At 45.4% G+C, this 27968-nt stretch overlaps 1 protein-coding gene and 2 long non-coding RNA genes across 12 annotated transcripts in view; 2 read left to right on the top strand and 1 right to left on the bottom strand.

The window, feature by feature from the left end:
- Window positions 1-1679, bottom strand: part of ERG (ETS transcription factor ERG) — a 186024-nt gene extending 184345 nt beyond the window's left edge. For both annotated transcript variants that reach the window (XM_072806985.1, XM_072806979.1), the window contains exon 1: window positions 1522-1679. The gene's annotated coding sequence lies outside the window, so the exon portion shown is untranslated. The remainder of the gene's footprint in view (window positions 1-1521) is intronic.
- Window positions 1263-27968, top strand: part of LOC140621671 (uncharacterized) — a 63288-nt gene continuing 36582 nt past the window's right edge. For 3 of the 9 annotated variants that reach the window (XR_012021442.1, XR_012021444.1, XR_012021449.1), the window contains exons 1-5: window positions 1264-1534; window positions 17015-17197; window positions 22812-22966; window positions 26475-26562; window positions 26664-27547. This is a non-coding gene — a long non-coding RNA (uncharacterized lncRNA). Of the gene's footprint in view, window positions 1535-1579; window positions 1623-1732; window positions 1831-2057; window positions 2767-5410; window positions 5844-14119; window positions 16873-17014; window positions 17198-22811; window positions 22967-26474; window positions 26563-26663; window positions 27548-27968 lie in introns of those variants that run through there. The other 6 variants (XR_012021443.1, XR_012021445.1, XR_012021446.1 and 3 more) reach the window with 6 other exon arrangements.
- Window positions 5853-10186, top strand: LOC140621675 (uncharacterized). Its single transcript, XR_012021453.1, has 2 exons — window positions 5853-8216; window positions 9777-10186. It is a non-coding gene; the product is annotated as an uncharacterized lncRNA (long non-coding RNA).

Consider the following 27968-nt stretch of genomic DNA (forward strand, 5'->3'; position numbering starts at 1 on the left):
GTATTTATAAATGTTTCCGCAGCCCCACTGACCCTCCCACTCTGCTTGGGGTGCCAGCCAAGTCCATCTGAAGTCTTTGGGCCTGTGCTTTGGGACAGTTCATCCAGTTGCCCAATGTCACCACAAAGCGTGTTACAATACGAAAAATATAAACTCTTGGGAAACTAGTAGAATCCAAATCCACATGTATAATATGATTCCCATATTGTAAAAAGACCAAGAAACCTAGATGGATGAAAGATTAAAAGGAAGGGAGCAGCTCTAAGGAAGGGCATGAGATCCCTACCAGAAACGGGCTTTGAGTTTCCAGTGTGAATTAGGGGGGAGTCTTGTTTTGTTCAGTTATCTTCTTTCAGGGATTTTCTTCGTAACCAGGAAAAAACTAAGCAATAATCATTTTATACCCCTGAACGTATTTTCAAAGCGCTTTTCTCAACCGCAACGGGTGACTTCGGCACCCAGCCTTACGGAGCAGTGTTAGCCTAACTCAGGGACGGCATTTTTAGCCGGAAAGGAGAAGGTAACCGTGAATTAGAGCCTGCTTTGCCTGGCTGCGCAGACCTGGAGTCAACAAAGGGGTTCCCAATTTTTTTTCTCTATATCCAAAAGGCGATATTGATTATCACTCGGTTAAATGGTTTCCATAGACAAGTGGTTAAAATCCTATTTAGTTTCCAATTGCTGAAAAGGGAATAAGAGTTTTAAAAGCGTGGGCTAAGATTTACTATACTATGTCATCCTAGAGTATACTTTAGTGCCAAAATCTCTACATGCCGAAAGAATAACTTGATTTATGGCTGAATATTGCTGGACCTGATTTAAAGACAAGAGTAAAGCCCAGAGAAGATTCTATTAAATATGTGCAATGGGTATTTTTAAATTAGCATTATGGCGTTATTAATATTTCATTTATCCAGAGGGCACTTATCTGACAACATAAATTATCCATAACACAGCTGAGAAGCCACAAAGGATCCAAAAAAATGTCATGAAGTCCGAGGAGAGCAGCTTTGCCAGGGAAAGGCACGCTACCAGCCGCGTGAGGTAACAGCTGGCCCAATCAAAGCAGAAAAGCCAGAAAATTATGCAAACCAGACTCAAGAACTCAAAAAACACACAGCCATTTGAGAACTCTGGCGCGAGAGCACGCGGCTTAACCCTGCCCGCAGCCCCCGGTCCTGCAGGAGGCACGGGCCCCAGAACCACGTGACCCGCGGGAGGACCCCAGCCCCACCCCCACCCCAGCCCCACCCCCGCCACAGCCGAGGACACGACGCACGTCACCCGCGGGTTCACCGAGGCTCCATGTTCCCCACAGTCAGAGGCAGGAGAACGTTCGCGGTCGTTAGAAAGTGGCCCCTGGAGAGGAGTCAATAAAGCCAAACAGCTCTGAGCACCTCAAGGGCAGGCCTCCTTTGCCAAAGCAGCCTTGGGGCAAAGAAAGTGCCCTGGACGGGGAGCTCCGGGCGGAGCTGGCCTCCCAGCAGCTGGCAGAGCCGCTCTCTGCCTCAGTTTGCTCACCCGGAAGCCGTGGGTAAGAGAGAAGTACCGAGGGAACTGGAACCCGCATTGTGGGCGAGAGGGAGGCGGTGCGGGATGGGCGGCCGTTGCGGGGGAAAGAGGTATTGTGGGTAGGAGGGGGGCATTGTGGGTGAGTGGGAGGCGGTGCGGGATGGGCGGCCGTTGCGGGGGATAGAGGTATTGTGGGTAGGAGAGGGGCATTGTGGGTGAGAGGGAGGCAGTGCAGGTACACGGCGGGCATTGTGGGTAAAAGGGAAGTGGTACGGGAAGGGCATTGCTGGTGAGAGATGTATTGCGGGTAGGAGACAGGTATTGTGGGTAGGAGATGGGCATTGTCTTAAAAGGGAGGCGGGACGGGTGCGGGACGGGCATTGTGGGCGAGAGAGGTCTTGTGGGTAGGAGACGGGCATTGTGGGTAAGAGGGAGGCAGTGCGGGTACGGGGCAGGTGTTGTGGGTGAGAGAGGTATTGTGGGTGGAAGACGGGCATTGTGGGTAAGAGAGGTATTATGGGTAGGAGACGGGCATTGCGGGTGAGAGAGTGTGGGTAGGAGTGGGGCATTGCGGGTGAGAGGGAGGCGGTGCAAGTCCGCGGAGGGGTGCTTTGGCCGTGCCAGGTGGACGAACAGAAGCATAACTATGTTGAGGGCTGCGTGTCCTCTCTGTTCCCCTCATCGCTGGACAAGGAGCCACTCGGCGCACACAGATTTTCCTGGCCGCCCAGTGTCGGCAGCAGCGCGTGTACCACAGGGGAGGCGGGCTCGCGGGAAGATGCACACCTCGATGCCCGGGAGCGCTGCCTCCATGACAGCACAGCGAACGGCAGCCTTTCGTGAGAAGAAACGGACTGACAGATGCCGGGGACAGAAGGGCTGTAGTCACCCCCGTGGTCCCGGTGACCACGGCCACGGAGGACACAGTTTGTCCATTCCCTGCCCCCGCAGATGGCAAAGGCGGCCTGCCCTTCCTGCCTTACAGAAGGAACCCCAGCTGTGGGTGTCCTGCTCATTCCCAGCGCCGCTTCACGGGTAAATCCTATCATGCGCACCGCTTCTTCCCGCCCCTGGTTGGCTGGTTTAGGGATGGGCGCTTGGATCCTGCGGGAAGTGAGCCAGAGGACTTCCGGGAAACATCTCTAGGCGGATAGAGAAAGGCCACATGATACCATCCTCTGTGTGACACTCGGAGCTGTGACAGCCACCCCAGGCCTATGAAGGGCGGTAGCCGGCGGACGAAACTAACATGCTGTGAGTGTCTGGGAGTCCATGAAGGACTACTCAGGGTGGGGAAAAGCAGACTTACCCAAGCCTGGAGACACAAAACATCCCATACACCATAGTACCTACGTACAAAAGAGTCACTTTCGACTCATTTACCATCTGCATCCAACTCAGACATGCTGAATATGCTCCACGGTTCTAACTTTAAAATGATCCACTGGAAATTAGCTCAGCCTGTAAGTCTCCCTGCATAAACACTATATCTAGGATTTAGAGAACGAAGAACGATTATCAAGATGAGAGACCTATCGCAACCGATGTATGTATTGAGTGCCCAGCGCTGGAGATGACATAGGACATGCCCTCTATAAACAGGGTTTATATATAAGGGTTTGATGGAAGGATAATACTTACAGTTAAATAGGTGCAGAGTAGGGGGAGAGGTACAAAAGAGGTAATTCTGTCTAGCGCTGTCGAATAGCAAGGCCTCTCTGGGGGAGTTGGGGATGGGCCGTTAGTATTCGATAGGTAGGAATGGAGCAAAGAGCATGCAAGGTGGATGAGACAGGTGAGCAATGGTCTGAAGGTGAACAGGTGTACTTAAAGGTGTGCTGTAAGGAGAGTGTCTTTCATCTTCATGTCCACTTAGGGCACAGGGTGTGAGCTCAGATATATTGAGTGGTTCATCTCTGTAATTCAGGAGAAGGTCCACTGGTATTTATCTCCTTCCATTATCTAAACTCAACCCACTTTTCAAACCCATTCATTTATTCAATCGTGCATCCATCACCCATCCATCTGTCCTACATGCAATTGACTGAGGCCCCCACACGTGCCAGCTTCTGAGCTAAGCAGTAACTAGCACAGGCTTTGCCCATGAGCTGAGTCTAGTGGGAGAGACCAGGCTGCAGGGAACAGTGATAAATACCCACTACCCGCTGCTTTGTTTGACATGCCCCCCACTGCCCCACCGCAGAATATGATTGAGGGCAGCCCCTGAGCTGTTTGGGACACTGAAGGAGATAATAAAACATTTAAGATCACAGGGAAGAGCAGTGAGAATTAGAAAGCTAGAAAAGATCCGCATCATGGACTCCAAAGAAGGACGTCCAGTAAGACACAAATAGTTCACAGCATCTGATCTGCAGAGGGATGAATAAGCATGAAAAATTCATTCAACCCACCATACGAATTGAGAACAGGCATTGGATCTGGCATGTCAGAACCTCATGGGGGCCTCTAACAGTGTTGCAGCAGAATGGTCAAGCAAGCTGGTTTCCAAATGAATGGTTGAGAGGATGTGTGAAAGTCAATGCAGGATTTTTTTTTTTTTTTTTTTTTGAGACAGAGAAGGCATGAGCTGAAGTAGGAGCAGGAGAGAGAGAATCCAAGCACTCTCACTGAACGAAGAGCCCAAGGACTTGATGCCAAGACCTCAAGATCATGAGCTGAGCTGAAATCAGGAGTCCTACACTTAACCAACTGAGCCACCCAGGTGCTCCAGATGCAAACTATTTTTAAGAGAAATTGAGCAGCCAAGAGAAAAGAAGGCAGAGAAGTTGGAGGAAAAAGCACCGGTGCCTTTACCCACCCAACACTTGTTGTGTACCTACTATGCTTCAGAAACTGCTAGAAGTTCGGGATATATCAGGGCTCAAGAAGTCTTCCCCTCAAGTTTATGATCCACTTTGCTTATTGTTCTTTGTTTACTGATAATGAGCAAAGAAGATGGTACGTTTATGAATAGGATAGAGGGAACCAGTGGAGTAGTAGACCTAGAGATTCTTGAGACAGAGGAACCAGGGGTGGTCCCCACTGGAAGAGACATAGGAGAGGCCAGACACCACAGCACGTGGGTGGGGTCAGCTCTGGCAGGTGGGTGGGACCCCACTGCTGCAGAAGAAGTGGCATGCTGTTGGATGTTTAGCCACCAGCTCTCCAAGGGAAAATGGATATGAAGCATTTGGCAATTTCTGTGGAGAACTGTTGCCACCGTGGCCACACTCATGGAACCAACGGCAGTGCCTACACGCAGACTTGGATGGAGATGCGCACCATCACTCTAGGAAGCCCGCAGGAGCCGGCCCTGGCATACACCTGTGCTCCAGAAGCCAAGTGACAAAGGAGCCTGAGACTATATTAAAGGAAGAAGAGGATGGCAGAGGCAGTCTGTGCAAGGCAGCCCAGCCAGCTGCTGTCCCAGTAGCTGAGTCCCTGTGATGAGTCGCTTCTGGGAGGGGCAAATGCTAGGGAGATGGAGTTCAAAACCCAGAAAATACGAGCGGTCTGGCTGCTCTAAATTACTTCCATATCAGCTCTCTGCTTCCTGAAGCTCATTAATAGCCCAAAATGATGCCGTTTATCGTTGTCTCCTTCAGGCTGACACTGTTGGTTGTGTGCACATGTGTGTTTCCTGCTCTGACTTAGAACTCAGTGAGGCAGTGCTTGAAATCTTACAGAGTCCCCTGAAGGGTCTCCTTTTGCTCCCCATCATAAAGAAACGTCGCCAAAATAAACTAAGAGCAGTTTAACTGGAAAAAAAAAAAATAGCAAGGGTCTGCATGAATCACGTGTGAGCTTCACAACGGCCACAACCGTATGCTTCTTACCAGTTCGGTTTGCCTGGGTTGGCCGTTGTTTGGTTTATTTCATTTCATTCATTGTGCTTTAGGGTCAGCGTTTTGCCATTGGTGATGCTACATCGACCTCCGGCTCCAGGGCTTCTTCTCCATTCTTTCCTCGTGTGGAGAACAGAATGAAGAGAAACATCAACCCGCCCAGACACACAGACTCTTGCAAAGCCCATACTGCTCTTGAAGGAAGGGCCTGTCCCCTCTTCTCAGCCTTGCCCCTCGCATGTGAAAGCATCAGGCTGACCTTGGAGGGGAAGGTGTGGCTGCCAGTTTCCACCAAGACCAAACCCACAGCAGCAAAACAGCTCCGCAGCCTCTCAGTCTGGGGACCGTGATCTGCCTCAAGGTCCCAGTAAAAATGAGACGTTTGAAGGAAAACAGGCTACATTTGAAGAGCGGGGGACATCAAGAAAGAGAAAACAGCTATAAATACCACTTCTCTCCCCTTTTACACTGAGCCTTCTGTTAAAGGTACATTTACCAGGTTTTTTGTGTTCTTTTTTTCCTAGTTCAACTAGAAAAACATAAATATTTAGTCATTTCATAACAGCTGACAAGTGGGCCACAGGTTAAGGGACACTATGTATTTCTAAGAAAGTTCATCTAACAACATGTACCTTTGGGAGGAGAATCCCAAAGTCTGTTTTAGAAACAAACCTGACCATGATGACTTTTGTCTTGATATTCTCACAGGATCAAATCTTAAAGATGCCAAAGGCATTGATACCATCTTTGCAAACAATGAGATCCATTTCGTGTTTTTAAATTAACACAGGACAGAAAAATCAAAACACTGGTAATAACACATGATCATTCTTGAGGTTGTCTATGGAAATCACTAATTGCTAGTTAAATTAATGGATACTGTATTAACATCTCAATACTATAAACCAAAAAAAAAGCAAAATTCCTGAGTGACAAGACAATCCATAACAGAACCAAAAAAGACAACAATGTACATTAATAGAGTCAGGGGCCCAAAGAATATTACACATCATCACTACTAGGTGAAACCCTCCTGTTGGCATCACCCTGATGCTTTGCAGAAGGCAGATGTTTTTATTTTGAATACAGTAGGAAGAGGCAGATGGGAAGAGGGTAGAAGCTTTCTTAACAAAAATCAACCAGCATAAAGGAAGAAAAAAATACTGAACAATGTACAGAATTCTCTATGTTATATGCCATTATTGCTCTGTTAAAAAATAAAAAGCCCAAAATACCTACAAAATACCAACAGGGAAGGTTTCTCTTGTACCCTTTAAGGGTAAAGAATTTCACAAAGCCTTGAACTCACCATGAAAGTAGGTCTGTGCCCCCTGACTTTGCTCAAACACTTTGGCACACCAGTGACGAGCTCACCAGCAGGAGCTCTGAAACCAGCTTTTCCATCTCCACTGACTTCTGACAAGCTTCGGAGCCTGGCATAAAGATCACCTTATTTGTACTGGACACAATTTGGAAGTGAAACTTTTTAAATCCTCAGACGTATGTTACATAGAAGTCATGAGCCTCGCCACAAATGTCCTTCACCGATGTGAGGTTTATAACATACTTCTCACTTTACAGCTACGCACTCCAGATAGGATTTTCCATGATCTCCACCATTAACGAGTCGTTCAGTAGGAATTAACCGATCACCCCATGTGCAAAGCCATGCCCTGAGGTTTTGTAGGATGAGAAAGTTCCATGGTGTGTGTGTCTCACTCCTGGAGAGTCTACATGCCTCGCAAGACCGTAAGCTTGTGGATCGAGGTTTTATGATACAGAACAAGAGGACAATGTAGTGGCTCCCGTAAGAAGCACTGGGATAGCTCAGGGGAGGCGAAGACAGAGCTTCAGCTTGGGGTGGGTGGCAGGACCTAAATGCAACCACAAGGTGAGAGAGATTTCTTATAGACAAGAGAGGAGTGTAATCCAGGTAGAAGGACTAAGTAAACTATGCACAGTCCTCGTGTACACAGGGCGCACAGTGGAGCCACGTTTTCTGTGAGGATTGAGTGAGCCATGTGGGACTGGGCCTCCATCAACAGCATAACAACGTCTTTACCATCTTTACCACCTCCTGAGGCATGGAGGAGAGGCCTTCAGAGCAGGGCAGTGGCCTCAGACGGGGTGTGGAGAGAATCGGGTGGTCTCTCAGGCACATGTTCCAGAAAAGTGGAGAAGCAAGAGGGCCCAAGGAGGGAGAGATGGTGGGCACACCAGCTGGATGATTAGCACTCTGTGGATCACAGATGTTGGACACAGACCACCGGGGGGAGCCCAGGAGGACCATCTATCCAGCCCTCACCCCTTTTTCTGGAGATTTCTGAGCATCTGTGGCACAGAACTTCACAAGAGGCTTCTGGGAGGATAACCGAGGCATTGACTGGAGAGAGGGAGAGTCCGCAACACACTGCTGCTATGGCCCCACCAGGGTGTGATGCTTGGGCAGCCACGGGATGCAGGATGAGGGAGTGCCAGAGCCTGATGGCCAGCTGGGCCCAGAAGTGGGGCGGGAGGGAGGATGGCGAAGAAGCAAGAGGAGGAGGAGAGTCATGACAAAGATGGGGAGCTCTGTTTCAACCCCAAGAATGGGAAGTTTCATCCTGGGGTGCCTGACCCACAAAGTTGGTCAAGGTGAGCGGGGTTTCCACAGCTTCGTCTGGTCAGGGGCCACGACCCCAGCCTGCGCGGGGCCCCCTGCAGAAGTTGCTTCCAGGGTGGGCTGCACCACACAGAACACGGTGACAGAGCTGCCGAAGCCGCGGGCCTCCCACACACCTGCCTGTTGAACCAGCCCCGTTAGAGTGTTCTTTTCTCACCTGCAACCTCTTCGCATTTTCAATTTGCAGCACTCACGAGGTATAATTACAGAGCTCATTCAGCGATTTTGTTAATCTTCTCTTGCTGGGAAAGGAGCTAAGTACCAGCAGTTTTCTTTGCTGGCCTCACCCTCTGGAATCTGCTGGGTTTTGCAATCCCCAAACCAGACCTTCCAGGCTGACACTCTAAACAAAAGGAGTGGGGAGGGGGGCTTCTCTCTTCTTATCTCATGTAGATAGAACATCTCAGTCTTTGTGCAAAAAAAAAAAAAAAAAAAAAAAAAGACGTCCTGAGCCAGAAAACACAGCAAGGCCACTGCCATTCCTCTGCAGGACAGTAACCGCCTTGTTCATCAGCCCAAACTCCAAGGCCTTTGGGGGCACCAATCATCAGGCCCATTTTTTTTTTTAAGATTTTATTTATTTATTCTTGAGAGACAGAGAGAGAGAGAGAGAGAGGCAGAGGGAGGAGGAGGCCCCACGCAGGGAGCCTGACATGGGACTCGATCCCGGGACTCCAGGATCACACCCTGGGCTGAAGGCAGCACTGAGCCACCAGGGCTGCCCCATCGGGCCTATTTATTGAGAGAGCCTGGAAGGTGACTATTACTATCTTCAATTCTCTTGGTAAAGACCTTGAGTCTTATGAAGATCACAGAGCTGATGAGTGGATGGGCAGGGACTCAAACTCAGAATTCAGACCCAGCTTCTAGTATTTCATGGATGGTGCTGTCTCCTGAGTGGAGGGAAAGCCACACCCTGCTGCACCAGCAGAGAAGGCAAGTGGGAGTCAAGCTTCCTCGAAGCATTCTGCATGTCACCTCCATTGTGGGGCCCTTTCTCAAGCCCCACAAACCCAGGAGAAAGTGGAAAGGTTTTCCTAAAAGAGCAGAGCAGCATTTCAGTCAGATCAATTACTTGACAGAACTAAGTCTCCTGTCCCAAAGCCAAAAATCCACATGTATGGGTACACGCAAGCTAGTCTTTGCTTTTTCCTAGATTCTCCGAAGAATCTCTTAGTTTACCGGATATCTCGGAAATGCTAAGTTTCATTAATCACCTCTCTGGATTAACTTCCTAAAATCTCAGGCCAGCCCAACCGGCCTTCCTGAAAGTTCAAGAATGTGATTTCAGGGACGCCTGGGTGGCTCAATCTGTGAAGCATCTGCCTTCGGCTCAGGTCATGATCCCAGGTCCTGGGATAGAGTCCCACATCGGGCTCCCCACAGGGAGCCTGCTTCCCCCCTGCCCCTGTCCCTTGTGTGTGTGCTCACTCGCTCTCCCTTAAAATAAATAAATAAAATCTTTAAAAGAAAAAAAAAAAAAAGAATGTGATTTCAGGCAGCCTCTCGGCAGGTGTTCCCCACACTGGTGTTTCAGACATGGCATGGACAAACCAGGGGCAGACCCAGAAATCACACCACCCACCCTCCACCCCATCATATCAACCAGCATCTAACAGAACCAAAAGGCAGTCTCCCAAAACAAAAAGCCTCGAGACCCTTCCATGGGAAATCAGAGCAGACACCAATTATCTGATCTGGAGGGGAGCTAGCTGCTCTAACACCACTGTCTTCTTGTTCCTTCCTACCACCACCAGCCCGCTACTTGCTCTGGAGAACTTCCCTCTGAAGCCAAGAATGAGGCCCTGGTTGTGTACCAATTCACTCCTCTCAATCCACTTGGAGCTCAGGGCCCAGAAAACACACTCCAGCTGTCCTTGGGGCTGAGGATGTGTGTACACAGGACAAACCCATCAGTATCCTCCATCCACTCCTGCTTGACGTTTATAGCATCACGAGTGAGAAGACAAGCTGTGTGACCCTGGGCAAGTCTACCTCTGCCTCCACCTGCACATCTATAAAATGGATACAATAGCAATAGCTACCTTATACGTCTGTTGAGAGGACTAAATAAGCTATTTAAAGACCTTCGAAGAGTTCTTGGAACATGGCGAGTGCAGTAAATGTTAACTACTTAATTAGTCACTAAATGGTATATGGAAAAGAACTTAACACAAGTTTGGGGGGATTATTTCTGAATTTTAAATACTTTGTCCGCTAGCGTCATATTTCTTGCTGTTAGAGGTCATTTAAAGGTGAGTGTGAATTACAGCAAGGGTGAATTACACACCCGCGACAGTAAAGGCAGGACAGGAAATGACAGTCCACTGCTGTGGCCTGACTTTGCCAGGTTTGGTTTTGTGGGATGGGTTCCCAGGGAGGTGGAACCAGAGCTGGAGATAAGTACACAGGGCACTCAACAAGCCATGCTCTTGGGATCAGCACACATGGATGCAGGTGGAGGAAGCAGGGCTGGGCAGGGGGAAAGGTGAACTGTGATCCAGCCCTGACAAAGGCCTCAGATGAGCCCCTGGGGCCCTCTGGAGCTGGGCTGATCCCTCAGAGCTGGGAGTCAAGTTCAATGGGGCCTGGCCTTTAACTCCTGCTGTGTGGTGAGCTCTCTGTGAGGCTCTGGTGTCCAGCCCTAGTCTAGGTGTTGCTGTGGTGATATTTTGTAGATGTGGTTCTATCTATAACTTACTGACTTCTAGGTTAAAGCAGATTGCTCTCCCTAATATCAGTGGGCCTCATCCAATCACTTGAAGGCCTTAAGAGAGCAGACTGAGGTTTCTTAGGAAAGAAAGTCTTAACCCCAGGCTGTAACATAAAAATCCTTCTGAGGGGTCCCTGGGTGGCTCAGTGGTTTAGCGCCTGCCTTTGGCCCAGGGCGCGATCCTGGAGACCCGGGATCGAGTCCCACGTCAGGCTCCCGGCATGGAGCCTGCCTCTCCCTGCCTGTGTCTCTACCTCTCTCTCTCTCTCTCTCTCTCTCTCTGTCTATCATAAATAAATAAAATCTTAAAAAAAAATAAAAAATAAAAAAAATAAAAATCCTTCTGAGTGTCCAGTTTGCCAGCCTGCCTGATAAGCGCCAGACTCAAGAGTGGGACATTTTCCCTTGCCTAAGTACTCAGCCTGCTGGCCCTCCTACAGGTTTCAGACCTGCCACTCCCACAGTTGTGTGGGTCAATTCTTCAAACTAAATTTCATTAAAATATAGACAGAGATACAGATGATACAGATACAGATACTGCTAGAAATCTACCTACATACGCCATGTCTATTCTACTAGACCTGCTTCTCCCTGCAGAGCTGTTACTGCTATGATGAATTAGTCATGGGCTGCCCTGGGAAAGAGGCATTGCCCTGGGCAGGGTTGCATCATCAGCTGGCACCAAAGAGGCATCTTCCAGAGACATTCTCAGCATCAGAGAAAACAAGGTCCTGCATTCTTGAGGGGAAGCTGAGCACCACATCCCAGAGTCCATGCCTATGGAGAAAACTCTATAGGTACGGGGAAAATTACTAGAACTGCAAGGTAAAACCAAGAATAATAAAATCACATCATTTAGAATTGGAAGGAATCTATCCATTATAAGTGTGAAATAATAGAAATGGACAGCATCAGATGCTCATGATGTTGAAGTAAGTCTCAGCAGACCAGGGACGTCAGGTGGCCCCACATGAAGTTACAGTGACCTCTGATATCAGGGGATCCACGACATTCATGCACAGTCAGAATGGGAGCCTGACACTCCCCTATGCACAGGAGGGAGGGGAGCCCCCCCCCCTAAAATCTGGACTCGGAGAGGGAGGATGCTGATTTGTAGGGTTTGCTGATCTCTATGTGGTATAAATACTGCACCCCCCATTCCGTTTACCAACAGTAAGGGATGGGAAGAGAAGGGCACATACACAGTTCCACATGTGACACTCGGAGACACTAAGTGGCCCATGGAAGAGAAAAGACACCTGGTGCAGCAGCTCCTCCACTCCACCTGGACGGGGAATGGGGACTTGGGTGAGGAAATCCACGAGCATGGCCACACTGAATCAGTGAGCTTCAGAAGAACCATTCAAGGCTTGAAGCTGCCAGTGTACAGAGACAGGTGCCTGATCCCCAGGTGAAGAGCGCCCTGAGGGCAGGTAAGTAAGGCCGTGGTGGGAGTGTGTTGAGCTACCATCCAGGGTGAGGTAAGATGGCCTGAGTGTCCTCTCATGCCATGGAGCCCATAGAAGGTTGCTGGGCTTCTGAGGGCAAGTGAACCTTAAGAGAAAGAGACTGGATGTGTACCAAGGGTGAAGAATCTGGGGACAGGGTGGTACAAGCAGGTAAATATAGGGAGCACCATGTTGCCACAGAGAGCTGTAGTCAGATGACCCTATAGGAGCCCAGAAGTCTCCACCACCAATGCCACATGAAGGAGAGCCAGGGCTTGGACCTCAACTACAATAAGTCAATAGCCTCTCTTTCTGCTCCAGCCCTAGGGGGCCAGAGGCAAAGATCAGTGGGGTAGGAGGCACAGAAGAGGGAGTGTAGGAAGAAGTGGAAACAGCTGGAAGACAGGGAGACAGCCAATGAGGCCATCACAGTTCTGAGACAAGCCCAAGTGCAGAGGATCTTTACATGGACTGGAAAATGGATGAGAAAGGGACTTTTGTTTGGTACATTTGTCTGAACCTCTCAATACTTGAAAATTAGACTGTTAATTAGTATCTGGAAGTGATGGGGAAAGTCTGGCACCTGGCAAGACTTGGATCTGGGGGGTGGAAAAGTGTCTCAGACTTGAGCAGTGAGTGTGGGTAACAAAGTCATGCTGCACCTGACTGGGTCCAGCTCATTCGGCCAACAGGGACACTGGTTTTCATATGCATGGCAGAGGGCTGGCCATGGCAGGAAAACCTGTAACAAAGCCAGGGGGAAATAGGCAGGTGTCAGGACCAATCAGGTCAAGAGTCAGCAACAGCCCACCTGGTCTCTAACAGGAGATGGGGAAATAAGAAAACGCCAAAGCAGTGAGCAGGGGGTCCAACATCAAAGACAAGACATCAACAAGACTGAGAAGCATCAGATGAATAAGCACCAAGAGACAGAATGGTCTAGAGCAGCCAGTGATCCAGGCTGGCACCAAACCCACTCCTCTACCCCCACCCCGCCCCATCCTGTCCTTGGGTCAAAGATACTGCACCTCACACCAGTCAGAATGGCTACAAGTAACAAGTCAGGAAAGGACAGATGTTGATGAGGATGCAGAGAAAGGGGTACCCTCTTATACTGTTGGTAGGAATGAAAGCTGGTGTAGCCACTCTGGAAAACAGTATGGAGGTTCCTCAAGAAGCTGAAAATAGAGCTACCCAACAACCCAACAATTGCACTACTCGATATTTACCCCAAAGATACAAATGTAGTGATTCAAAGGGGCACCTGCACCCCAATGTTTATAGCAGCAATGTCCACAATAGCCAAACTGTGGAAAGAGCCCAGATGCCCACTGACCCATGAATGGATAAAGAAGATGTGGTATACACACAATGGAATATTACTCAGTCATCAAAAAATGAAACCTTGTCATTTGCCAATAACGTGCCAATATAGTAAGTGAAATAGGTCAATCGGAGAAAGATAACTATTATATGATCTCACTCATATCGGCATTTAAGAAACAAAACAGGATCATAGGGGAAGAGAAGAAATAAAACAAGATGAAATCAGAGAGGGAAGCATAACAGACTCTGAGCTACAGGAAACAAACTGAGGATTGCTGGAGGGGAGGTGTGTGGGAGTTAGGGTAACTGGGTGATGGGCATTCAGGAGGGCACATGATGTCATGAGCTCTGGGTGTTATATGAATCACTGAACTCCACCTCTGAAACCAATAATACATATATTAATTAATTAAATTTAAATAAAATAAATTTTTAAAAAAGATATTGAGACTGCAAAGGTAATTAGTAAGAATATCTAGCAGGGAGAATGGATGGGCATCAAGGCAGTTCTAACGACCTCAGAGCCAGAAGGGCTTGCCTGGAGGCCAGAAGCCAGAAGAAATGTTCAGCTATATAGAAATATAAAATTCCCAGCTGGGTTCTCATTCTCTCTCGCAGTAGGGTAGGTCAGACAAAAAAATGTCCCATGAAGGACAAGACTCAGAACAGCTCTAGTGTGGTGTCACAGAGACCCCACCTGTGCTACAGGTGGCAGCCCCACAAAGTGCAATGAAGGGGTACAGAGGGGACCCTGCCATATGTGGCTCCCTCTCTCCTGCCAGGACTGTAGGACATTTTCAATAATGTCAACCACCCATCCTTCCTCTTGAGATGAGTGAAGTGTAGGCAGGAGGAGCTCCTTGTGCTTGCCCAAGAAATACAATAAGAAATCTTAAAAAGGATAAAATCATAGAACCAGTTGAAGTAGAATTAAACAATTAAGGGATGTTTATGGCTGAAATATACCAAGAAGTTTTTGCTTATTTTCTTTTGTTTCTTTGTGTTTCAACTGTTTTTGGACAACCACTCACTAATATAGAATGTCCTCTAGAGCTGAGCCAAGATTATCAATTTGAGACTCCTGGCAATTTCCAAACTCTGATATGGCTCATTGCAAAGTGAAGGCAGGCCTGGGATTTCAATCCTTCCACATATCTAACCCCACCTGGGAATCCTTGGCTCCAAGATTTTCCCAGTTGTCACAGTATGTTGTTTGCTTTTCTCCCTTGGTTATTGTGATTGAGTTTACAGGGAAACAACTGTCTGCCAGACCATCACCTCACCCACCAGACACAGGATTCGCCAACTTTTATCATTGGGACTCAGATTTCATATAATTCAGAGAATCACTGGATTCCAGGATTAGTCAGAAGGACCCCCATCCCCACTCTCAGCCAACTCAGACAACAGAATTCCCAACACAACAGTCAGACCAGCCAAGAATCCAACCTAATGTTCAAGTAGCACCGATGATAGGGATCCTAACTGAAGGCTTGACTATGAAATACTGTGGCCTAGAAATGGCTACAGCTTTGTAAAACCTAAAGAAAATCATGGCAAATCCCTTAAGGGACAAGGACAATGTACTAAGCTAACTTTTGAAGCAATCCAATGCTGTATGAGTGTAACAGACATGCTCAGTAGGAAAAAGTCATATAGACAGATGCAAAGATGTATATATAGAGAAATAGATGATAGGTAGGTAAGGTAGATAGATGATAGATGATGATTGATAGGTAGATAGATGATAGATAGATAGAGATAGAGAGAGATAGAGATATTTGAGTCTTAACTATGAAAGCCTAGCCAGAGAAATCAGGACAGATAACACGGTGGGGATTAGAATCACAAGGAAACACTATTCCCATACAAGGGAAATTTCCCTCATTTTAATTCTTGAATTACTTAACTCTCACGTTTCTCATTCCCTTGACATGCTCCGTGAGCACTTTGCTGTGAACATGATCTTCACATGGCTGTGGGCAAGCTTTCTGTCACCACTTTTAAGGAGAGGGATTGCAGTTCGCTTCTAGAGTCTTAATAGAAGCAAGTTTAAAATAAATTCATAGCCATAAAGAAATAAAAATGCACACAAGTCAAGCTTAACAAGCACTTTGTAGAAAGGAAGTTATTTTATGAAGAACGTTTGGAACTTGTGAAGGCTTTGAAGGACCTCTGAGCCACTTCCATTGTCTTCCTGAATGCTTTTCATCCTGTTCTTTTGCACTTGGCATAAACCTCCTACTTCTTGATTTAATTTACATTTTTAACTTTTGACACTTGCCTCGCAAATGTGGAGGAACTTTTGAAGAAGAAACCAAAACAGCTGTACAAACGTAAGATATCAGAAAATCAAATGTTTTTTGATAAATATTGATTTAAATGAGGGGAAAGGTGGTAAGGACTGGAAAAGCAGCAACTGATGTATTTATAGGAATTAAATCCGCCCTTATCGGTACAAATGCTTCCGCATTCTGTAAATAGCAGCCCAGAGTGACAACCCTGTGAAAGTCATGCTCTGTCACATGTTCACGGGTGGACTTTGCGATTTTCATTCTATTCCTCTCAAGCCCTTTCGGAGAATATCTCTGAACTCCTAACAGTGTTTGGTGTTTAACGGTCCACTCCTTTAAGCAGCTGGAAGTTTCTTGAATGAAACACAGGAGGCTTTCACTTCTGGAACTCTAAGATCTGGTGAGAGTCCTCAAAAAAGTATGACGCCAGTTGGTACGAATTTCCTCCTGAGAAGTGAAAGATAAACCACATCAAAAAGTTACCGAAGAGCTTCCTGACTCTACTGAGAATGGGTTACCCTAGCCACAGCCGGGGTGAGAGCACAACCCCACCGTCTGTTTTTCCAGCGGGGCAGGGCACATTCAGACCTACTGCAGGCAGAAGCACAGGCCGGGCATAATCCTGTCCCACATAGACGCTATGAACTCAGCCAGTTAAAAAACGTTCAATGTTTAACATGAATTATTATTCTCCTAAAGAATTTTTCTTTGAGAGGGTCTCTGTCCCAGAGGAAGAGATCTGAAACGTGTCCAGATCGAGTCCTTCTTTGACAAAAAATGCAGACGGAGATAGACGTAAGGGTCTCCAGCAACAGGCCTTATCTGAACATTTTCTGGGATTTTCAGACAAAATTTTATGAAAACCAACAGACAAAAACCAGAGTCTTCCTTTGGGGTTTCTGACCCTGGGACCTCACAGAGAAGCTCCACCTGGACGGAGCAACAGTGGATGGAGGGGTCTTCCATGTGAACGCCAGCTTTCTCTCTGCTTCTACTGAATTCATCGGCTGTTTTGCAAGCAAAATCACAAACTCATACAGCAATAAGTTCTTCTAGACATCACCTAGCCCAGGTAATATGTGATCCTATTCTTGGATTGGGGAAGGTCTCTGATAAGGTTTTTGGTCATCCTTAGAAAAGTAAAAGAACAGTCATTTTATTCATGAAGCTGAATTAGAGAAATTCAGTCTTTTTTTTTTTTTTTTACATTACAGTTGACCCTTGGACAACAGAGGATTGGGACACCCATCCCCGGCACAGTTGGAGTCCATGGGTAACTAACTGTTGACTCACCAAAACCTAACTGCTAATAGCCTACAGTTGACCTGTACTGTATCAAAAAAATCCACGTACAAGAGCATCTGTGTATTTCAAACCTGTGTTGTTCAAAGATCAAGGTATATACATTGTTTTTGTTTTTTGGGTTTTTCTTTTTTTGGTGTTAAAATTTTTCATTTGCAGAAATGCTGTGAAATTACAGAATAGGTAATATTTTAATATTCTTGCCTCCCTTTTATAATTTTAGTCATCCCATGTCTCCTTTCTAAAATCTCCACAAAATTATGATAATTTCATTAGGTACCTGCAAATATTTTTTATAAAATAAGTGGGAGGAAATGCAAAATATTATATACACTAGGATAACAACCAGGAAAGACAATACACAAATATGATATGAAACAAAATGGAAACAGGTGCATACAGATGGTATAATTGGGGCAGTGCAAATTTTTTAAATTTCTTTTAATATTCCTACAGATCTTTTAAATTAAAAGAAGTTTCAAATGAATATACATTACTATAATGAGCAAATCAAAACACAAAACAATAAAATTCCCTATCAAGGCATGCACATTTCTCTCTAGAGCCATTGGAGACTGTCTTTCCAAAAATATTCAAATAAATGTTAACTCTTTTATCACTTTCTTAATTTATGCATTATGAGTATTATTATTGTATCCTGTCTAAGTACTAATCCAATTCACATGTCCGTGCTGGGTCCTAAAGAACACTCTAGACCACATTCAAAAACCCTTCTCTGGTAGGGTAATCTTGAATAGGACCAATTTTAAAACCCTCATGGAATTGCTATTAGTTTTATGCCACTACAAGAGTTATAATCCATTTGCTTTCTTATTGCAAGTCTGAAATGTTAACTGGAGAGTATACTTATTACAGAAGATCTGACCTCTTCTTCCTCAATTCCCAATGAAGATTCTGCTTTGGTTCCCCTTAAGACAATCTTCCCATTATACCTACAGTTAACTAGTGAAAAGTATTTAAGAGGGTAGATCTCTATTAAGTGTTCTTAATAATAATAATAATAATAATAATAATAATAATAAATGTTCAATGCTTATTACATGAAATCATTTTCCCTATCTGTCCTCCCAACTTCCTTTTGCACATAATTGCAAATGTAATCTCTTCCTGAATCCTCAGTTTTTCCCACCAAATGAATGACATAATTTTTATTATCTTCCTCCCCACTTCTGTCCACTTTTTTTAACTATCAAAAACTATCTATACTATCCAATGTTTTCAACACCAGTAACAGATATTATATGAAGAAAATCATCTTGGGGCACCTGGTTGGCCCAGTCAGTTAAGCATCTGACTCTTGATTTTGGCTCAGGTCATGATCTCAGAGTTGTGAGATAAAGCCCCACATTAGGTTCTGTACTCAGCAAAGAGTCTGCTTAAGTTTATATCTCTCCCTTCCCCCTGCCATTCCCCCCACTTGCTCACACTTACATGCATGCGCGCTCTCTCTCTCTCTAAGCAAAATGAAAAGAAAATCATCTTTGAATGGTCAATATGCCTCCCTGTCATCCAAAAAGATTTTTTTAATGATTTTTTCTTACTTAATGTCTGCTCTGTCCCTGGACTTAGCTATAAATACAATAAATAATAAATATTCTTCTGGAAAAGCAACCATAGGCCATCACATGGCAGACTCACCTGAGACAATCAGGCCCTATTCCCATTACAAACACATTAAAATCCTATGGAAAAGATAACCATCCACACTCATTATCCAGAAAAACAATAAATATAACAGCCAAAAGAGAAAGAAATTCTCAAGATCCAGAATCAAAGACAGATATTAAAGCAAGAGTGGTTAAATGCTAGCTGAAATCACAATAAGCCATAGGAATTTGGGTCACAAATATAGATCCTAAGGACTTTGAGTGGGGTTCTTAGGCCCAAGTAAGAACCAAAGACAAAGTTATGGCCCAGAGGAAGCAGTAGAGTGGGGAATTAGAACCCTCCCTAGGAAGAAAGTTTGTTGTGTGCCTAAAGCCAGATGCAGAAAAAAAAAATCATCTGTGAGAACTCATTTCTATTATCTGTATAGTACATACCAGCATAGGTGAAGAGATAGATAGATAGATAGATAGATAGATAGATAGATAGATAGATGATAGATAGATAGACTGACTCATAATGATCAATACTCTCAGGGCTCTGGCAGAAGTAAACAGAAAACCTACATTGCAGGGACAATTTCACATTTTCACATTTTAGGGTACAGTAAACTTACAAAGAAAAACTAACACCCACTGAAGATGAGATCACAAGCAACGACTACAAAGTACACGAAGAAAAAAATAAAATGAGTAGAGTTTAGTAGATGTGACAAATGTAAAAGGAGGAATTAGCTTCACAAACACTGTGGGAAAAAAATCAAACCAAAAGAGTCCATAAAATGAGTTTAAAATACTTTTTTCAGTAATTACTTTTTGATGAAAAACAGTATAACAGTAAACCAGTAACAGGCAGAGCAATAATAATTGAAGACAATGTAATTAAAATAATTGAATAATAATTGAAATAACTGAAGACACTTACAGAAGTGAAAAACTTGTTAGACAATTTTAAAAATTACTTATTCACAAACGATGAGAAGAATCAGTGAACTACCTAGAAAGAAGTCAAGAGAGGGAGTGAGACATATGGTAAAGGGCATGAAGGCTAGAAAGTGATGTCTAAGCCTATTAGGATTTCCGTAGTAAGTGAGTAGTGAAGACAGGGGATTAAAAAATATTCAAAAGGGATACTTAGGGAGAAATCACAACCAGATTGGAAGAAAGAAATGTGACTGCAGAATAAATTTTTTTTTAAAAAAGAGTCCTGTCCCAAATAAATATAATCAAATCTCCATTTAGCCCTATTGTGACAAGACATGAAAGACCAAGCATTAAAAGTGGCCAGAGGACATGAGGTGCCTGGGTGGCTCAGTTGGTTAAGCATCTGACTTGTGACTTCAGCTTATGGTCTCATGAGATGTAGGATCTAATCTGTGCTCATCAGAGAGTCTGCTTGAGATCTTCTCCCCCTGCCCTCCACACACACTGTCTCTCACACACACGTTCTCTCTCTATATATAATACTAATTAATAGATAAATAAATCTATCTTTAAAAAAAAAAGTGGCCAGAGGACAGGAAAGAGACTAGCTACAAAGGAGGCAGTGCAAAGGGTACAAGCTTCTCCCCAGTGACAAACCTTCAAAGTGCTGAAGGAGGAGAACTGGTAACCTCAGGTTTGGCCATGCAAAATGATCATTCAAGAGGGAGGGCAAATGGATGAAATATGGAGGTGAAGTCCAAAGAAAGATTTTTCCACTCATATATCTTTCATTAAAGAACTACCAACGTATGTCTGTAGTAACAAGGAAATTAAACCAGAAGGTAAAAACAAATACACTTAAGAACCAAAGGTAAACAAAATCAGTCAGCAATTGAGAGAAGCAGATAAACACTGATACAGTTAGAACAATGGTCTGGGGGATTGGCATGGGGCAGTGGTCACAGGGCAGATGGAAGGAGGGGCTGGGAGTCCAGAGTCTGGGACTGTGTGGGAAGAGGACAGATACAGGGCTGGACTGTTGACTTTGTTGGGTGAGGAATAATCCTAACATGGTAGCAGGAGCCCAAACCTTCCAAAACCTGTAGGCAGGGGGAGGAATTAAAGACATCTGATAAAGTGATTAGAGGAGTAAAAACAGAAAAGCATAGGCACACCTGGGTGGCTCAGTGGTTGAACATCTGCCTTTGGCTCATGTCATGATCCCGGGATCCTGGGATCGAATCTCATATCATGCTCCTGCAGGGAGCTTGCTTCTTACTCTGCCTGTGTCTCTGCCTCTCTCTGTGTATCTCTCATGAATAAATAAATAAAATCTTAAAAAAAAAAGAAAAGCACAGAATAAGTTAACAGTAGTAAAAAATAAATAGATGCTAGAGTAATATTATAAATATACACATGAAACTCACTAGTCAAACAGAAATATTCTCATTTAGGGCACCTTTTAAAACCAGTTGTATTCTGTTTCTGGCAGACTTTTTAAAACATAACCAAACAGAAAAGTTAAAGATAAATGTGTTAAAGAAGATACACCTGGGAGCGCCTGGCTGGCTCAGTTTGTAGAACATGTGTCGAGTTCAAGCCCCAAGTTATGCAGATATTGCACAATAAATAAGTAAACTTAAAAAAAAAAGACACAACTGGTAAACCAAGAAAGCAGCAGCTCGACCACCAACAAAAAGAAAGCTGAAACAATTTTAATTTCAAGAAAAAGTAGATTTTAAGGTGAAATTAATTATTTGGAATAAAGATGTACAATCCGGAATGATAAAAGGAAATAATTCACCAAGAAAATAGAAAAATCCAGAAGCTGCATGCACCAAACAACAAAGCCTCAGAATATATAAGCAAAACATGAATAGAATTATTAAAAAAAAAAAAAACAGAAAGATCTATTATAGGTCACAGAGAGAAATGGTCACTTCCTCCAAAACTGTTAGATCAAACAGCCAAAAAGTCAGTATAGATGACTGAGGATGCCTTGTGCTACTTGACCTGGTGCCTGAGATCTGATGACTGGACCCAAAGCTGAGAACACAGAGTCTGGGACCCCACATTCTGAAGAGAGACATGAATCACTGCGGGCTCGTGTTTAATAGGAAGTGGCTGACATGGCTCCAGGCATGTACAGAGGGGGTGAGGGACAGGTTGAGGATGTGTTTCCTAGAAATGCCACAGGAGACAGCAAGGCTTCAAGCCTCTTGCTTATACAGAGTGGGCTTGGGAATCAGTAGAGCTTCCTATCAGGTGAAGGGGGCACTGAGGGAGCTTGAGCAATCAAGCCAAAGGGGTCTCTCATCCTGGGAACCTGGCAGGTCCCCTGACGTACTCACATGGCTGCCACCCAAACAGCCTGTATCAGACAGACAGAAGCAGCCAGAAAATTCGTTTCACTTATACCTCACCCCACGCATGCTGGACGGCCAGAACCAGACTGGGTAACAACTAATAGAACCATCGTTCCCTCCATATCCCATAAGCAGGAGAGAGGGATGAAATCAGGTAAGAGTCTTTAATTAGACTAGATCCAACTTTTAAATGGCTTGAAGGACACTGGAAAGCTCTTGGGTTTACCCAGGATAGTGAAGATGTAAAGAGAGATGCATCTACAAGGGGATGAAGGCCGAATAATAGTAATAAAAAATAAAAAATAAACCTGCTCAAAGTATCCATTACATACAGATTTGAAAAACACTGATCCAGCTAGATCTAACAGGCATAAAAGAATCCCGCACCAAAGAGAGAGAGAGAGAGAGAGAGAGAGAGAACAACAACACTCTTGCTGTGCCCACATGGAAGATTTATAAAAATTGACTATGTAGTAGGTCCCAAAGAAATAACCCACAAATGCCAAAGAATGGATATCCACATAGCACGTTCTCTCATCACAAGCCGAATGAAGTTAGAAACAACAAATGGACATCTCAAAAAAAAATGACATTTAAGTAAAAAATAATCAAAAAGATTACGAGTCAAAGAAAATTATGAAACGGTTTAGAACAAAAAATCAGTATATGTATCTATCTATATGTATCGATGTGGATAAATCTCAAAACATAATGTTGGAGGGGAAAGCGCACAGCAGAAGGGTATGTGTGGAATCACAGTATATTCATGTAAAAACCTTTTAACGTGTTTCTAGAGTACACACGCGGAGGAGTGTGCGGTGTGGGGCACATACAGGCAAGCAGAGAGCCCAGGCACGTGAGAAGAAGGAACACACCCACTTCTGGATACTGAATGGAGAAACAAGAGACGGGTCTGGGAAGTGATACAAATGAATCATCCACTCCATTTGTAAGTTGTATTTCTTTCAAAAGAACCTGGAAAAAAAAATATAGCTAAGTGTTAGCATATGTTAAACTTGGTTGTTGAGTACACAGATTGTTTTTGTTGTGGGTTTTGTGTGTGTGTGTGTGACTGGGCTCTTGTGTTTTCAAATACACAGAATTAAAGGAAAGAAAAGCCATTCGAAAACTCAAAGTTATTTTAGCGCAGCTGCTTCTCTTCTTGAGCACTGGCTCCGGTGGGGACAGAGGGGGGTCACAAGGAGGGGACGCAGGGGGGGCCAGCTCACAGGGCTTTTGCGACTGACACGGGAAGTACCAGGTCGGTGCTCAAGCAAAGGATAAGCTGAGGTTTTCCCCACCTGCAAAGGCAGTGCTTCCCAGGAAGGAACGAGAATGGATGTCCTCCTGGATTCCTGGGAGTCAGACCCACACTCAGATTTTATTTATTTATTCATGGGAGACATACAGAGAGAGAGGCAGAGACACAGGCAGAGACAGAAGCAGGCTCCCTGCAGGGAGCCCGATGTGGGACTCCATCCGGGGACCCTGGGGTCACACCCTGGGCCGAAGCAGACGCTCAACCGCTGAGCCACCCGGGCGTCCCGACAATAAACTTTTGATCAGATCCGAACAGGGGTATGAGAAAGGAAACCCAGGATTGACACCGCCTTCCAGTGACCACATGAGAGGTGCAGGGTGGCTCCCAGGCCTCTCCTCGTCTGTGATGCCCCCACAAGCTGGAGGAAGCCAACAGGAGGCGCACAGTGGGCCAGAAAACTATTCCCCAGGAGGGAGGAGGGAAGCTCTAGGGTAAGATCACTCAAATGACAGAGGTTCCCCGTCACCGCTTCCCCACTGTACTACCCCAAACTGCCCCAAACAGAAGCCCCTCCCCTCCCCCCCCCCCGGCCTCGAAATCAGGGGAGATGTGACACAGGTGTCAATCCCTGCAAAGCACCAGCTCCATCCTTGTCCTCTCCCATCTCCTGCCATCCATGCAGACCCATCCGGAACATCGGATACCCTGCCACCACCCACCCGAGGGCAGCCTCCCTCGTCCAGGCCACACTCCCATCTCATCAGGACCACCCCATGGCATCCTGCATCCGGCATCCCTACCTCAACCCTGGACATCACTGTCCACATGGGAACCACCATAACCTAGTAAAAACCCTCCAGGGTATCCCATCGCTGCTCCTCAAAGCCCTCCGCTCCTGGGCTTCCCACCTCACACTGATTAAGAACCAGATTTGACCATTTGGTTCAAGAGCCAACAGCATGTATGTGATACACAGAGAATGTCTATTATATATGCCACATATTATATAATATAATAATAAATATAATTTATTTTTTAAGATTTTTTTTTTAATTTATTCATGAGAGACACACAGAGAGAGAGTCAGAGACACAGGCAGAGGGAGAAGCAGGCTCCATGCAGGAAGCCCAATGCGGGACTCAATCCCAGGACCCCAGGAACATGTCCTGGGCCAAAGGCAGATGCTCAACCGCTGAGCCACCCGGGCGTCCTTAAAATAATTTTTAAAAAGAGCCAGATTTGCCCCTGTTCTTACAGTGGCCTGTCAGCCCCCTTGTGCCTTTGTGATGGGCTCCCCTGTTTCTCTGACCTCATCTCCACTCTGCCCACACCGGCTTCTCACCACCCTGCAAATTTGGGAGGCCCTGGTTGTTCCCTCCTTCTGGAATCTTCTTCCCCCAGATAGCTGGTGGCTTCCCCCACCTCCTACAGCCTTCCTCAAAAAGGCGCTCCTGCCGCTACCAGTCACTCCATAAAATCCTAACCCCTAAGGTTCACTATCTGCTATTCCCACTTCATTTTTCTTCTTAGTACTTGCTTCCACCCAGTGGGGCGTTTCCAGTTTGTCCTATTTTTTGACTGTCCTCCCCATCCCACCCCCAGGGGGGATAGTGGTTGGCAAGTAATAGGTATCTGTCAACTGAATTATGAAAGTCTGTGACAAAACAGAAGGGGGAAGGGTCCGCTTTTGTTTCCTGGTTGAAATTCGTGCTAGGCAGGAACAAAACGGGTCCTATTCTAATCTTCTTTTCTCAAGTCCAAATGCTAATGGCTTTGATTTTTGAATAAACTAAATTTAGTCAGACACATTTTTTTTATAAATTTATTTTTTATTGGTGTTCAATTTGCCAACATATAGAATAACACCCAGTGCTCATCCCGTCAAATGCCCACCTCAGTGCCTGTCACCCAGTCACCCCCACCCCCCGCCCACCTCCCCTTCCACCACCCCTAGTTCGTTTCCCAGAGTTAGGAGTCTCTCATGTTCTTTCTTCCTTTCTGATATTTCCCACTCATTTTTTCTAGTCAGAGACATATTAAATCATTTTTCTCAAGTAAGTTATACGTACTCCAGCTCATAAATAGGAGGAAGAATGTGGGTGACATTTCCAACACTTGGCAAAAGCCAGCCAAGGAAAGAACATATAGGAAGATGTCCTGAAGCTCTAGCAATGTCTTGCACACGAAGGATTCCATCTTGCAAAATTACAGCCACGAAATGCTTAGAAAAGTTTAAAATACTATTTAAATAGGATCTGAAAAGCTTTCTCAAAAAGAGTTTGTGGAAACATGATTGATTTGGATGCCTTTTCTCTTTTTTTTTTTCTTTTTCTTTTAGAAATAAAATAATAGGAGTAGCTTTCTGGTTAAAGCATATGAGTAAAAAATTGAGATCTTATTTGGTTTAAGAATATTTTCCAGTTTGTATCATTATACATGGTGCCTTCTCTGTAATATGCCTATTTTTTTAAAAGGCTAAAATCACATGTAGTGGGCAGATTCCATTTACACCAAGAACATCTGCACTTATTAAACCCTGTATGTCCCTTTTGAAAATGGTCCTTTGCCTTCCTACATCTTCCATTTCAACCGAATTATTTAAATCCTCATGAATAAACAGATGAAGAAAAGAAATACAGTGAGTAGGCGTCTATTTAGAGTTAATTTCTTGGACATTTCTAAGCAGCAGGTGACCTCTGAACATGCTGACCATTCGTCTAACAGCGGAGGGCCCCCAAAATCCTAATTCACCCTCAATGGTTTGCTGGTTCTTATCTGCATAAACACCATGTTCATCTCGTCAACTGCATTCCAAGCACACAGGAGGGCTGGTGTGGTAGCAACACTGTCTGGACGTGTCCATCCAGGGCACCCTAGACGCCAATCACCTTACTTAACACTATTTAGTAAACTCACAAATGAGACTGAGCCATTCACTGCCATGGGCTTAAGACGATCACAGGCCTCTAGTTAGATTTAGTTTCCAAAATAAAAATTAGCACTAGCAACTTCTTTTCAGCCTATTGTTGATGCAGTGATAAGAACAGGAAATCCGATGGTCTCACCATCATCAGAGTCATTGCATAAATTTATTGCTTGGGAGCCAGTTAGTAAAGCATGCCACGTGACCACATTCCATGGCAGTGAAAAGCTGTCCTTGCGGAAAGCACAACTCCCCTTCCTTTCCTGTTTGCAGTGGGTTGCTGGTCACTTTCTGGAGAGCGTAAGAATCCTCCCCCAAGTAGCTCTGTCCCCAAAGCACTGACATCAGCAAACACCAGCAGGTAATGTACCGCAGACTGGTCGTCTTCTTGTTCACCATACAGCCTGGCAGGCAAGAACATCACTTTGTTTTCCTCTCTCTCTGGTCCATTCCCACCAACAGTCACCACAGTGGACAAATGGCTGGCCTGGTTGAAGCAGTGAGAGTGACAAATGACCCTGAAGTCGCTACATTCCTTCTCATCAAAATGGCAGAGAAGGAGCTCTACATGTGCAGTTCGCTCCCAAAAGAGGAGAAATGATCTGTCTAGAAGGGGAGCCCATCCACACCCAACAACAGGCTTGGGTTCACCAACATGGCCAGCCCTTCTAAGCTCTGCCGACCAAGCTTCCTCAGGACACAAGATCAACTCAGAACCCCGATATCTTCATCACTTGTTCCTGCCCTCTGGGTCAAGGTGTTTTAGAAACACAGAACCATGGGCTTTTGGAGCCACTCAGGACTTTGGAGCTCACCCCATTCTGTTCATCGGAGAAAGGAGGAAACTAAGCAAACTTTTCCTCAAAAAATCCCTGAGGCATTTTTCCCTCTGGTTTTATAAGCAATGGAAGAGGACCAGCTAGAAGTGCCTACACTCAGAGCCCAAAGCCCACCTTCCTTTCTGGCACCCTCCTCCCTCTCCAAAGTAGTACTACACAACTGATATGTAGAAGGAACAGCTTTGACCCTTTTCCATGGGTCCATAGAAGGAATGTGACATAAAAGCATGGGTGCCTTGGCCAAGAAGATGTAGGCAGACATCTACTCTGGAATTCTGGGAAAATTTTACCCTCCTAAAATAAGCCCCGCCTGTCCATTGTGACATCATCCTTATTGCATCAAAATCAGATGCGAGGTTGCAGGTGGGCAGCCATCTCAGGACCAATCAGATGAAACCAGCTTCGAAGGTGGCAGAGCAGGAGCTAGAAGGGGTCTGGGTCCAGGACTACTCCTGTCCACACTGCTCCTTATGCAAGACACACACTCTGGGGGAGACAGGCTGACCAGTAAGTAGGAGAAAAAACACAGAGTATGCCCAGCTTGGCCCCAGCAGAGTGTCTTTTGGTTGGGGAACCAGCCTGCCCAAAGGCATTAACCTGGTCTACCATATGCTAAGATTCCTGGGACAGGGTCTCTCCGGGGGAGGCCTGAGGTTGTCCACCTCGGCCTATGACTAATGGGTAAGTGTGTATCAGAGGTGACAGACACATCAGCAAACATATTGCTTATTTATTAAGGCAGGGATTACATCCCAGCCTAGCAAGTGGGTTTTCAGAGCTGGCATTACTCAGCATAACAAGAAGCAGAGACACCCAGAAGTCGCAGGTATGCACTTAATTTCGTACTTTACTAAAACAGCTGACAGAGTTTCACTGACAATACCGGTGCTTCCCACACACCTACCTCCGCCTCGTCAACAGATAAAAT

The sequence above is a fragment of the Canis lupus genome, chromosome 30 (assembly GCF_048164855.1).
Source record: "Canis lupus baileyi chromosome 30, mCanLup2.hap1, whole genome shotgun sequence".
NCBI classification, from domain to species: domain Eukaryota; kingdom Metazoa; phylum Chordata; class Mammalia; order Carnivora; family Canidae; genus Canis; species Canis lupus.